The sequence below is a fragment of the Sceloporus undulatus genome, chromosome 5 (genome assembly GCF_019175285.1).
Source record: "Sceloporus undulatus isolate JIND9_A2432 ecotype Alabama chromosome 5, SceUnd_v1.1, whole genome shotgun sequence".
Classification (NCBI taxonomy): Eukaryota; Metazoa; Chordata; class Lepidosauria; order Squamata; family Phrynosomatidae; genus Sceloporus; species Sceloporus undulatus.
The window spans coordinates 150,055,447-150,069,560 of NC_056526.1; positions in this window are offsets into that span (position 1 = coordinate 150,055,447).

Genomic DNA, 14,114 nt, shown 5'->3' on the forward strand with positions numbered 1-14,114 from the left:
TACCTGAACCCTGCATTTCCTTAAGAGCCTTTCTGAACAGACACCTTCCAGAAATATATGAGATATTATGGATGAGTGGAATTTTCCCAAAATGGACTTAGATCTCCAGTTAAGCTAATGGAAGAATGAGCAAGTTGAGGACATCCAGTTGTATTGGTCAATACAGCAATTCCAGTTAGCCCTAGCCATCATAGCCAGTAATGATGGGAGTAACAGCTGGAACTCGCAGTAATCCCCAAACTGTGCCCTTTAAGAGATTTTGGATTTCAGCTCCCAGAAGTCTCAGCTATGTTGGCCAATAGTCTGAGATTCAGGGAGCTGAAGTTCAAAATCCCTTAAAGAGCACAGTTTGGGGGCCACTGAGGAGGGTCACAAGTTGCCTCTCACTGAACAAATACAAGGAACTTCATAAGAAGAAAATTTCCTATCCTTTCCTCTTTCCAGCAGCCCCTTGTGCTTCACCCAACATTGTTCATCAAGACACCTGCCCATTGGAGTTGTATTGGCTGTGTGTGTACACTACTGGCTACATTGGGAAGAAAGGCTGGGAAATGTTCCATCACCAAATTTTATTTTGTTAGATGGGTGGGTGGGTGGGTGGGTGGGTGGATGGATGGATGGATGGATGGATGGATGGATGGATGGATGGATGGATAGACAGATAGACTGATTTTCTGAATTAGTTTACCGACCATTTCAAACAGTTACAAGTGATAAAACTATACGTTATAAATACACTTAATTTTTTTTAAAAAAAATACCATGTTACTAAAGTTACACTGAGCCAAACTAAAAATATACCTTTAAACTAAACACTTTGCCTTTACCTTTAAACACTTTCCCTGCTTTCCACCTCTTTTTTTCCTTATGTTGGCATCCTTGGATGCAAAAGGAGCACAGTCTGGGTCATGCTTTGATTAAAACTACTTAAAAAGAATGAGTTTCTTTATCACAGACCAGTTATGCACATCAGAAACAGCCCAGATAATGCTCTCTACAGCTTGAATATAAATTACACTTGAGAAGATAATGTGCCAAGTCCTCCTAACTTGGGCACTATGTATATACAGCCTTTCTGTGAGAGGAATGCCCTGAAGTCTTCCTGGGAAAACCATTGTGCCCATCATCTCAAATCAAAAATGAGTAAAAACAACACATTGATTCTTTCTCATCTCAGGAAACATACCTCTCTCCCTTGAATTGTGACTTGACTGTAACTATGATTGATACCCAAACAATAGACTAAATTTTTACTGGGTGGCATATTTTTTATTTTGGCTCACTGTAACTTTAATATCATGTGACATGGTAATGTTTTTATTGTAACTATATGGTAGTATTTACAACTGTATTGTTTTATCACTTGTAACTGATATGGTCAGTAGACTAATTCAATGAAATGAGATCTCTCTCTCTCTCTCTCTCTCTCTCTCATCTGTTACCTAAAATCCAAACTATATATTCTTGCTTTGCTCTGCTATACTTTCATAATGATGTTAGTATGTACATCGGCAATCCGTGACACAAGTCATTTGTCCTGCTGTCAAGTCATGCTATCCTCATCTACACTACCTGAACTGGAACCACAACCAGTTTTCCATGGAGCTCACATGATCCGGACTGGTTAGAGTCATTCCAGTGTTACTCTTAACAGCACTGTGACAATGGTCTTGATAGAAGAAGTTGGAACTTAGAATGTCAGTACTGAATTTGTTCAGGCTGTACTGCTGAAGTCTTATCTACTTTTAGTTATGAAACTCATGTCAAGCTTTCCCTTTTTTATGTTTCATATAAACTGCCCTTATATTTTGTAGTCTGTTCCTTCTATTTTTGGTTTTCATATGTAGACATTGTCACTTCCTTTCAAATAGACTAGTAAAATTTTAACTTTCTACAGAATTATTGTAACTCTTTTTCTTCTTGGCCTTTCTCTCCCTCTTATCATATATCACGCTAACAAATTGTTCAGTCTATCATTATGGCTTCACTACATCATGTAATTCTTCACTGTTCATGATGACAACATAATCAGTTTGTTTGAAACAAAATGGAAAGAAAATACATTGCCTCCCAAGTCCCCTGAACAACTAATGTGGCCCCTTAGTCTCCACAGTTGCCTACCCCTGTTTTAAAGCCTTGCACTGGTTGCAAATGTGGAGGGACAAGTGCATAACCAAAGCGAATAGAGGCTTTTCCTCTTGTGGTCTAAGCAAAATTTCAACTTGGGTGTAACGTCTTGGGTCAAGTTGACATAGGCATTTTAAACAAATACGAGACAGAATGACAAAGTGCTCTTTCTTTGTGTTTTTCCTTGTTTTATTTGTTCCGGTTTGCATTTCTAACTTCTTAAGAATTACAGTCTCCATCCATGTTTGTAGAGCATTTTGCAGTATATCCCAAGACATATTTGCAAACTGGAGTAAAACATACAAGTTCCCTCCACCCTCATGTAGACATACTTACATTAGTATTTAAAATGGTACAATATGTCAGAAAACAAATAGTTAATAAGGTTTCTAAAATTGTTTTATAAAGCATTTTAATAATTTTTTGTGAGCATCCCATAAAACTTGCGTTTTGAGATAGCTATTTAAATATTGCAAATAAGGAAATCTCGCAACAACAACAACAGCAATAAGAGAACCAGAACAGTAATATTTTAGCTACCTCAAATGTTAAGATTGGAAGGTTTTCTAACAGAGTTTGAAGTTACATTTTTTCAGAACACAGCTCCCAGAATCTATTAGTCAGCATGATCCTTTCGCAGGTTTGCCCACTGAATGGCCTTAGGACAGTGAACAAGCTAATCCATGAGTCTCCCAGATAAGTCTGTAATAATTGAGAAGTGTTATAAGAGGCATTAACAAAACACAGTGGATGCTTTATTACTGCTTTCTTCTTCGTGAAAGTAAATCTTTCAAAAAGTTAGAGCTAACTTTAAGAGCCTTAGGTGAAACTGTGTATAGAAAATTTGTGAGAAAGCAAGACAAAATGTAATAGAATGCTATGTTAAAGAACTAATTATTTAGGAAGGTGCTCTTTTAATACTGTGTCATTACAAGAAGTTTAGTAACAGTAGGACTGTGTGGCAACTAATTTTTTGAGATGGATGCAAACATTTAATTTTTCTATAGAGAATGAATAAATATCAGAGCTACTTTGGGAGACTGGGCTTGCAATACATGTCTAGGATGTCCCACTGAGCTCAGTTTTGCTTTCTTAATTATGGAATTAGGTGGCGGTTGATATTCATGGCAGGAAAGACTTTAGCTTTTCTTCCCACATGTTACAATTTTAATAATTATAAGCCTTCCTCAGCAGATGCTATATGCATTCTGATGAAATATGCAAATTAAATGCAAACACACAGGTAACACTATGTTCTCTTAGGAACATAGGATGCTGACATTTACTAACAGCTCTTCCACACTGCATAAATAAAGTAGGTTGACACCACTTTAACAGTCATGGCTCCATGCTGTGGAATCCTGGGATTTATAGTTTGGTGAGGTATTCAGCCCAGTCTGTTGAAGGATTCTGGTCCCCCCAAAAATCACAGATCCCAGGATTCTGTAGTATAAAGTAATGGCAGTTAAAGTGGTGTCAAACTGCTTTATTTCTGCAGTCCTCTGTTCTACCACCTAGCAATTGCAATTGAGATGTCCATCCCCCACCATTAGTTGGGTGCCTTCAAGTTGTTTCCAACTTATGTCAATCCTAAGGTGACCCTATCATGGGGTTTTCTTGGTTTGTTCAGATGAGGTTTGCCATTGCTTTCCCTTGAGGCTGAGAGTGTGGCATGCCCAAGATCATGCATGCACTAATAGTGACAAGGAAACAGCAGTCTCAGCACCACCAGAATTACTGGGTGATGGGACCATCAAGATCATAGTAATAATAGCAGTAGTGGTCTTTGACCTGGGACCTTGGGACAATAGAGGTGTGACTCAAAACTTGGACATTTTACTTTTGTGCTATACAGTTACTAGATTCAGGCTGGGAGCAGGATTTGAGTAGTCCAAAAGTAACTTTTATAAGCTCTGATTGGCTCTCTAGCCTTCATGGGTTGTATGTACCATGGTGAAAGCATGAGGCCTGCAGGTGGTGGGTCACCCACATGTGAATTACCACATTGGAGGTGATATTCTGAAATATTTCTGTAGCAGAAAAAAATGTCAGAACTGAGAAACTTCTAACGTTCTTTCACACAACACATTTGTAGCACTATGATTCCACTTTAACTTCCTGTGGAATCCTGGGGTTTACAGTTTAGGTAGGGACATTTATCATTCCCAGCCAGAGCGTTCCAGTGCCTCACCAAACTACAAACTTCTAGTTTATCATAGACCAGTGATGGTGAACTTTTTAGAGACCAAATCTACAAAAAATAACTAGTGGGGAATCTCACTCTCACCAAGGGCTCTTTGTACGCTGATATATTGGATCTGTAACAGATTTTCTCCCAAAGTCAAAAGTAGACTTGAAACATTTTTGTAGAATTTTATAGACATATATCTTAATTGCTGTGTTAGGAGTGCATTCTGTGGAAACTGATTGTCTTTACTCTTGAAACAATAGTTGATGTAGAGAGCTTATCCAAAAATCAACATCTCGTTTCTCCCCTCCCCAAATATGATCAGTTTTGTTCTTTCTCAAAACCACATTCCCTAATACTTATTCACCATTATCTATAGATCTGTATATAGATCATAGATATTTTCCCTTTCCTGGTCATTTATAGGGACAGTTAACAGAACAACATTATTCCCAAAGCTGCAGTAGGTTCATTTAATGATGTCGTTGCCCGAAGGTCTCATCTAAAGCTTTTATGTACAGCCTCCACCTTCAAATTTGCAAACAAAAGCAAAAGCCACTTCTGTGTACTTTGTACACTCAGATTTCAATTTGGATACAGAGATACAGCCCTTTTATATTGTGCTTTGGGATAACATAATTAAATCAGTTGTTCCAAAAGCTAACTTTATACACATTGGTAATACTTGGAAGAAGGCCAGTTGGGATGTAGACCAATGTAAATGTACACTGGATTATAAACTGCATGCATTTTTACTCAGGAAAAGAGATCATTTCCCATGCTGAGCTGTATGGCTTACCTCCTTAAAATGTTTAGCTGTTGTTGGTTTCTCTAAGGGGAAATAATGTAGTGAATACTGCAGCTTCAATTCTATTGGTTACGATCCCAACTAGAGTAGACTCCTAGAATCTATTGTTGAAACTTGAGTCAACATAATGGCAGATATAATAATAATAATAATAATAATAATAATAATAATAATAATTTATTTTTATCCCACCTCTCCCAGATTAAGTGGATCAACCCTAGTGTTAACTAAAATAGGCCAACAAATATGGAAAACAAAAAAGTGGCCAACAGACTGGAAATGATCGATATATATCTTCATCCACAAAAAAAGGAGACACAAAAGACTGCAGCAACTATATAGGACTATAGCATTAATTTCCCATGCAAGCCAAATTATGCTCAAAATTCTGCAGCACAGGCTCCAATCATATATGGAGAGAGAAATCCCAGAGGGGGAAGAGGCACTCAGGATCACTTTGGAAACATACGATGGTTAATGGACCACACCAAGGAACTGAAGAAGAAAATCAGCATGTACTTTATAGACTATAGCAACTCATTTGACTGCATAGATCACAAAAACTATGAATGGCAAGTCATGGAGCCAACACCTCTGGTAGTCCTGATGAGAAAGCTGTTCTTAGGACAACAGGCTACTGTTAGAGCAGAATATTAAGAAATAGAATGGTTCCCAGTTGGGAAAGAGGACAGGCAATGCTGCATTGCATCACCCTATTTGTTCAGCTTGTATGCTGAAAATATCAAAAGAAGAACAGATTTAGACTCGGAAGGAGTGAAGATAGGAAGAAGGAACATTACAATCTAAGATATGTGGATAACACCACACTACTTGCAGAAAATATCACAGACTTGGAACAATTACTAAGGAAGATAAAGGAAGGGAGTGCAAAGGCAGACTTAATGATGAACATAAAGCAGCAATGTCCAAATTCTAGTCTTCTAGGTATTTTGGACTTCAGCTCTCAGAAGCCTAATCCACCTTGGCCAATAGTCTGGAATGCTGGGAGCTGAAGTCCAAAACACCTAGAAGGCCAGGGTTTGGAAATCACTGACATAAAGAAAACAAAAGTAATGACCATGGGAGAAACTACATAAATTCAACCTAGACAATGTGGAAATTGAAATAAAGCGTTCTGTATCATGGATCAAATGGTGATCAGAATGGAGACTGCAGTCAAGAAATCAGAAAAAGACTAGGAATGGAAAGGGCAGTTATGAAGGAACTAGACAAGATCATAAAGAGTAAAGATGTACAGCTGAACACTAAAGTTAGAATAGTACAAGCCATTCTATTCCCTATCACCAGAGGTGAGAGCTGGACAGTGAAGAAAGTGGGTAAGAAGAAAACCAACTCATCTGAGATGTGGTCCTGGAGAAGAGTGCTGAAGATACTGTAGACAGCCAACAAGAAAACAAATGGGTCCTTGAACTGATCGAACCTGAACTCCCCTTCTCAAGGAGAGGGCCAGGCAGAGGAGGAGGAGGGAATTAATATTAATTAAATCTAATCAATATTATTAATTAATATTAATTCATTAATAATTAACATCAATTAATATAATTAATAATATTAATTAATATAATGAATTAATTAATATTTGATTAGAACCAATCTGCGGCCTGAAGAGGCTTAGCCTATTTTAATTTTGGCCCCTACCTACTGCCAAGTTTTGCAGGCCTGTTGTAGAGTCATTGGGATAAAGAAACAATGAAGTCTAACATCAGGGGAGTGCCATGTCACTGCTTTTTTGAAATGTGGGTCTAGTGACTACTGGGGAGGAGGATAGTGGCAGAGCAGAGACTGCTTCTATTAGTAAACACTTATGCAAGACATTAATAATACATTAATTCAATAAGTGCTTTAGAGTATTTATAAGGCACCCTCATAAATTATGAGGCAGGCTATTTTACGTGTGGCCAATCATTGTGTTTTTAAAGCACAAATGAACATCAGTCCCCAGCATACAATAGAGCTACAGTATTTGTTTGATTCAGCCACATTCACGGATGTAATTGGGAAAGGCTTTCATTGACAATTAATGGAGTTTCCTCAGGACAAAAGCTACATGGGATGCAGCTATTCTACATGTTGTTGAAAAGCTAGTGAGGCATTGTAATAGCCATGTTTAACTGTTTCACTGTAAGGCACCTTTGGGAGACATAAAAGAAAATAGGCTCATCAATCTATGGTCTAATTTTACAAAGTGTAACTTAAAGTCAGTCACCCTGCTTGTGAGGCCTAAACTTTATCAGGAAGTATAACTAGTATATATTTTTACTTTTCCTGAAAATATTGGTCTATAAACTCATACAACAGGTTTTTTTTAAAAAAAAGGTACATGTATGCAAAGTGATAGATGCCCTAAAACATTTTATTTCTTTTATTTGCAAAAGGACGCACATATATTGTATCCAACTTGGACACAGTTTTTTAAAGAGCGCATATATATATATTCTGCTGCTTGCCATGTGATTTCTGCTTTCTGTCTGACAGTTAATACCTCCTCTGAAGTAAATAATTTGTATTTGCCATTGTAGGGACTAACACTAATTTGTACGAAAGACAGATTTTGGAACTTCGCCAAAGACTCTTATATGCTGAAAAAGAAAACAAAAAAAGATCACATGTGCTGAATGATATCCTGACTGAAATCAAACAAGTCATTGGTGAGCTGACTGAGAGTTCAGTAACTGTTACAGGTTTGTGTTCGACTCTTTTTAAAAATAACTGCAAATGTACACATTAGTCAGAAAAGAAACATGTATCTCCAAAAAATATAAAGTGACCTATTAACTCAGTTGGTTATAGTCGCCATTCCAATAAAGTTTTCTTTTAGAGTTCAAAAGAAAAAAGAGGAAATGGTTCACCCAAAAGTGGGGAACAGAGGTTGCATATACAGTGCACCCGCCTCATACGCGGGCGCACTTTACGCAACTTTCAGCATACGCTAAAAGCCGCGCAGGGAGAAGGGGTGGCACGTCCCATAGGGAACAATGGGGTGTGCACCCATGATGCGCACACACCACCACCGCCACGTGCATGAGCCCCATTCATTTAAATGGGGCTTGAGCATAGGCAGAATTTGCTTTACACAGGGGAGTCCGGAACAGATCCCCTGCGTAAAGTAAGGGCGCACTGTATTTTACAGATATTAATTTATACAGAGAGATGCAAAGTTAGAAATAAATGGTATAATTTAACCAAAAGTATAGTGCAGTTCTTCTTTGTTGTTAAGAATGTCATCAGGTTACTTGTGTGCCTGCTTAATCTGATGTTCAGGTTCTGATGAGCAATGTTTTCTCTATTTATACTGCTCTCCATTTAAACTAGATGTGGACTGAACAATACTTCAAAGAGAGGACGCATTCAAACAGAGGACTGTCTCTAAGGCACTCTAAGAATGTCTGATACTGGGCATTAGGGCACCTAGGGAACACTGGTATAGGGAACTGGTGGTATGGGCTCTAAGGGGCTGTATATACAGCCCTGAAATGGTGGCCTCCAGCCACCCCTTTTTCAGCCAGATCGTGGCTGTGGCAACTGCATGCCACAGCCCCGATCTTGCCTTTCCAGGGAGCAAAAAGGAGCTGCAAAAAGTTATTTCTTTTTGTACCATGACAAGGACGCAATAGCCACAGCATCATGTGGAGCGGCACGCATTGGCACGCTGTCCTGGGGACAGAGCCGGGGCATGCGTCATATGGACGCTATGCCCTGGCTGTGCCCCCAAGTCAGCCTTTAGCTCAGTCTGCACAGGAGGTAGGGGGTCAAACTATGACTAGAATCAGGGACGTAGCTAGGATTTTAGCAAGGGGGGGGGGGCCAGACTAAGTGCCACCATTATAATGGGGCCTGGGTGCAGTGGCGCAGCAGCACACCCCATTCATTTTTCTAATGGAAGGAGGGGGTCTGGACCCCAAGAACCCCCCCCCCTGGCTACGTCCCTGCTAGAATCCTGCATCACAGAACCACAGCATAAAAATTCAGTGGGTATAAAAGGTCTCATGGTGTCCCCATTTCTCAATCTGGATCACACACACCCCATGCACAATTTATTTGAGAAAGAAAAAAATCACATATAACTACATGTTTTTCGTCCCCTAGACTGGGACCCGAGGGGAATCCAAAGAGCCAAGTAAAGACAGATAGACAGATAAAGATAAGATGACTGTTGCCCGGGCAATTCCCATGTTTAACCAGGAAGCTTTGATGGTAATATCAGCTTGGGCATCCTGGCCCTGAGAATTCTCTGCTTGCCTGTATGGTTAGGGATAAGAGAGCACAGATTATCATAAGGGATAAGAGAGAACAGATTGAAAAGTTTCTAGGGTTGCTAGTTCTGGAGACTTCAGACTAGTGAAACCAAACAAGCAAAACTATAAATGAAGGCATAACAAGAAAGACTTAGCAATGCACACATTGAAATATAACAAGGCGGTGGGGGGGGGGGAGATGTAGATTAATATTTGTGGGGAAATCCATATTTTAAAATTGTTGATAGAACAATAGTGTACAGAAGTCCAGAGGCTGAGCCACAAGCTCAGTCAAATCATCTAGTTTGTGCAGGACCCAACATCATTCAGCTGAATGGTGACTTCATCAGGTAGTCCTTCCTGCTGTGCCCAGACTGAATCATTGGTAGCAAAGATTCCCACAGTATTCCCCTCTTTCCCATCCATGTGATCTTCAGATGGTCCTCCAGGCCCAAATGCCAGCCCCAACTGTTCCCAGATATGTAATATTTGTCTGAGTAAGCAGTGCTGTGGCCACAAATCCATATGAATTCTCTGAAACCAAAGGATATATCAAATATGAGCACTCAGCTGAGGATGAATGTAGGCACTGAAGGCCCTGGACTTCCATCTTCCTATTTGCTATATTCTGTCCACTGGTAGGACACATTCTGCCTTAGCAATGGCTGCACCTATTCTAAAGGAGTGACCTCCAAATTCAGCTGCTGAAAGCTCCAAAGCTCTCAGATAAGCCCTGAAAACCACCATAAACTCAAGCCAAGTAAAAGGTGACTGGTTGTCATGGACAAACAGCAAACTACTCCCACTAGAATGGGTGCTGATGAATTTCTGTAGTGCCTTGACAGGGCAAGCCTAAGAGTCCTCCACATCATGCATAATGAGCATGGACCCGCAGTCCAGCTGGTATACTTAGGACTTACATATGGAGCCTGATGGATCCCCTTTGGGAGGTTGGATATTTGGTACTGGGACAAGAGGGGAAGGGTGACTGCCAAGTGCACTGGTGTGTGTGCCAGGACACTCCTGAGTAGTCCATGCCCCCAATCTGTTATTTGCTGCTTGGGGACGGGTCAGTGCCTCCTGAGATGACACCACCTTCTTTTCTAGTGTTAGCAGTGGAGGTGGGACAGCTGGACTGAAAGGGCTGCTGGGGGGGGGGGTGTATATGAGATCCTGGGATGTGGCCCAAGGCAGGCCTCACAGTTATGCTCATATTTGCACGAAGCTTGCTGGTATTTCCCTTGGTTAAATTCCCAACAGACTCATTTCCTGGAATCCTTATTCCCACCCTAGCAAAAGGGCTTAGAGACATCACTTTTTGCCTTCATATGTGGACCTACCAGGTGTAACCAAAGCTTGTTGTTAACTAGGTCCTACGTGGCCCTCTCACTTAACAAAGCCCTGTTATGGAAAGCAGTGTCTTACTTAATAGCTGACGATTCCCTTGCCAGGGGCCATGCCTTCAACACATTCCCAAGGTAGTCTGAAAGATGCCATCCCTGCTCCGGGCATGCTGTCTGTACTACCTCCATAAAGTGTAGTCTGCCAGCCAGTTATTAAAAGAACAGTTCAGTGCTTCCCCTTTTCATATTTTTTGTCCTTTCTACCCATTTTAGGTTGGCTCCCCTTCTCACTAGCAAGTTTTAGCAGTGAGAAAGCTTTCTAGGTAGGTGAATGCCTGGATCCTGAAAGATGAAGAGCTTGGCCACCCCACTGGCCTCACTTCCCACTTCCCATGCAGCCCCTGGACTGACTGGCCTGCTTTTTGCCTTCTCCTAATAGCCCATCTTGGAAACCTAGGACATATGCAACCGCCCTTCAATAATCCTCTCTCTCCTCCTTGCAAGAGGATTCATCTGAGGTTCCATCACTGTCTGAGTCCTCCTGAGAATGAGCTGTCCTCTACTCCTTCCTCCTCCTCCTCCCCCCATCTCTTCTTGGCTGGCTGACTTCCCCTGAGCCCACACACCATTGAATGGACTCTGTGTATGGGCTTGATAATCTGACTTCTTCTTTCCTGGAAGATATATGTGGCATGTGATGCCCCCTCTCAGGCCACCCATTCTGCTGCTGCTACTTTCTGCCTGCTTCCCCATGAGACCTGGAACCACCTGCCTGAAACTCTAGTCATTCCACCAGTTTTTCCAGTGTCTGTGAAAGGCCTTTGAGGATGCTGCTGTAGTCTTGTTGGCCCATTCTACCATTTGGATCACGTGACATGACCTGCTTTATGCCTCCAGCCATAACCAGCTCTGCCCCCTGGTCCTTGGAAATGATAGATGTTGCTGAGGGCTGTTCTTTCTTGTTCTTAGGTAGTATGCTGCTGTTTAACCTGTAGATTAGAGCAGAAAGAGATATCCTTCTGGAAGATTACTTAGCCTATTATTCAAAAGTGCATACCAGCAAAAAAGGGCTTTTGAACCCAATAAATATGCAGGCCAATTAAGAGCTAAAGACTGAATTGATGGCAGCAGAAAGGATTATGCCTACAAATTACTCAGAGGCCCTGGGCAAGCTATACCACTCACCCAACAATTTAAAAAATGGATAGCCACCAGACATGCATCCTTGGTTGCCTTGCCAGCTACCTGGTTCTTCTGCCAGTTGGGGGAAGGTTGCAGTTTTCCAAGCCCCCATGGTGAAACAGCCCTCTAATGCCATAAATGTCTCAAGCCCCTAGGGGGCTGTTTCTACAAAGCTTTTAAAAGAATGTTTGATCAGCTCAAGAACCCTCAAAAACACTGTTATCAATGTGGGAAAAGGAATCCCAATACAGGACTCAGAACTTCGTGGGTGATTCCTGCTGCTCTCCGGTCTTGCTGATGCAGTGCTATACCTTACTGCTCTGCCACTGTTCCATCTCTACTCTTTGTTCCTGCTGATGCTGCTCCTACAAAGCTGCAAGCCAGACTGAACCTGGTATGCTTGGGAGCTGCTTTATATGCTCACTTGCATGTTGGACCTGAGGAAAAATTTCTGTCTTTTCCTCAGGTACCAAGCAATCAACAGCTAAATTTTCATTGGCTGATGATTACCTACACACTTTCTACAAGCCTGATCCGCCAAGTCCCTCAGACTCCAGACTCACCTCCTGGTGAGTCAGGAAGCATGCTTCCCAGAGATTGCCTGTGTATGGTCCCTTGTGCTGCCAATCATTCTGCAAGCACAAAGAGAGAGGAGAGAGAGAGAGAGAGAGACCTTTTTCTCACTTTGACCTGGTGGGTTGAGGACTTAACTGACTGTTACACAGCATGTGAACTAAAGACATTGATGTCCATTTTGTAGCCAGTTGCACAACTATGCAGTCTGTTGTAAGTTCGCAGGCACATGTTTACCCTAGGCTAAGTGTGTAAAGGATATTGATCTATAAAAGAGTTGCTTTATTTCATGACATTTGTTGTTATATGCCTTCTAGTTGTGTCTGACTCATAGTGACCCTAAGGCAAACCTAAAATGGGATTTACTTGGGATTTGTCTAGAGGGGGTTTGCCTTTGCCTTCCGCTGAGGATGACAGAAGGTGAATTGCCCAAAGTCATGCAGTAGATTTCCATGGCCAAGTGGAGATTTGGATCTTGATCTCCAGAGTCATAGTCAACGTTCAAACAAGTAGACCACACTAGCATTCATGTCAAGGCATAACACTGAGGAAATAGCAATGCCAAAACCCCTCTGAACAAATCTTGCCATGAAAACCCTGTGATGAGTTTTCCTTCTGTCTTATTTTATACCACAGGATAGCTCTGATTACTTGAGTTCCCCCGCCCCCACCAAGTCATTGCAAAACAAGTTTAATTGTTAAACCAAGCATAACATTTCATTGAAGCATCAGAGTAGCATTTCTGAGGCACATTGCAGCAGCTATATTATAGATGCTAGAGTAGCATCAAACAAATACAGTTAAGCAAAAGTGGTTTACAGTGGCCTAGATATTTTTTGGAGCATAGCTCCTATAATTCCTTCTCATTGACTATGCTGCCTATGGATGATGGGAAGTCTAGGTCTAAAAACATGTGGAGGTTAAAACGTTGGAGATGTTCTGCACTCAATCTCTCCTTTTCCTTTCTTTTTAAGCCTCTGTGAAGTGGAAAGTGTTCAACCTCACCAACAAGCTCCCATTACATCTAACGAATATCCGCTACTATTTGCCTCATCTGCAGGAGCATGAAGACAGAATTAATCCAAATATCATAATTGGACAAGGAAGGGCTGGGGGTGAGAATAATATTTAAGTTCTAGGCCATATGAGAAAGCAAGTGTTTAGCTGTTTCTGTCTGCAATAGATCCTGCAGGTTTGCACAACTGCACTGTTTGTAAATAATAAGCCCAATTTCTGGCTTATCATAATACCTAAAACGAGTAATTGATTTGCTCAAAGCGTCACATGAAGTTTAATGGTGATAAACTGCATTTGACATTGGTGGCTTGTGAACCCCCCCTGGGGTGGCATCTGTCCCCCAAAGTAGTGGGGCAAGCCCCCCCCCCCCCCCAATCCACAAGTGACCTAAGCTATTCACCAGCCACAGCTCATTCTCCTGTTACATTATTCTTTGTAAATGGCACAAGTCCATCAACTTAATGCAAAGGTGCTATAAAATTTTGCCTAATCCAAGGTTGCGGTACCATGGCCTTCCAAGTATTTGTGGTTTCAGCACTAGCCAGAATGGAGAATGTTCAGGACTTGGAGGAATTGAAGTCCAAAACACCTACCTGCCTAGGGGCAGAATATTCCTCACC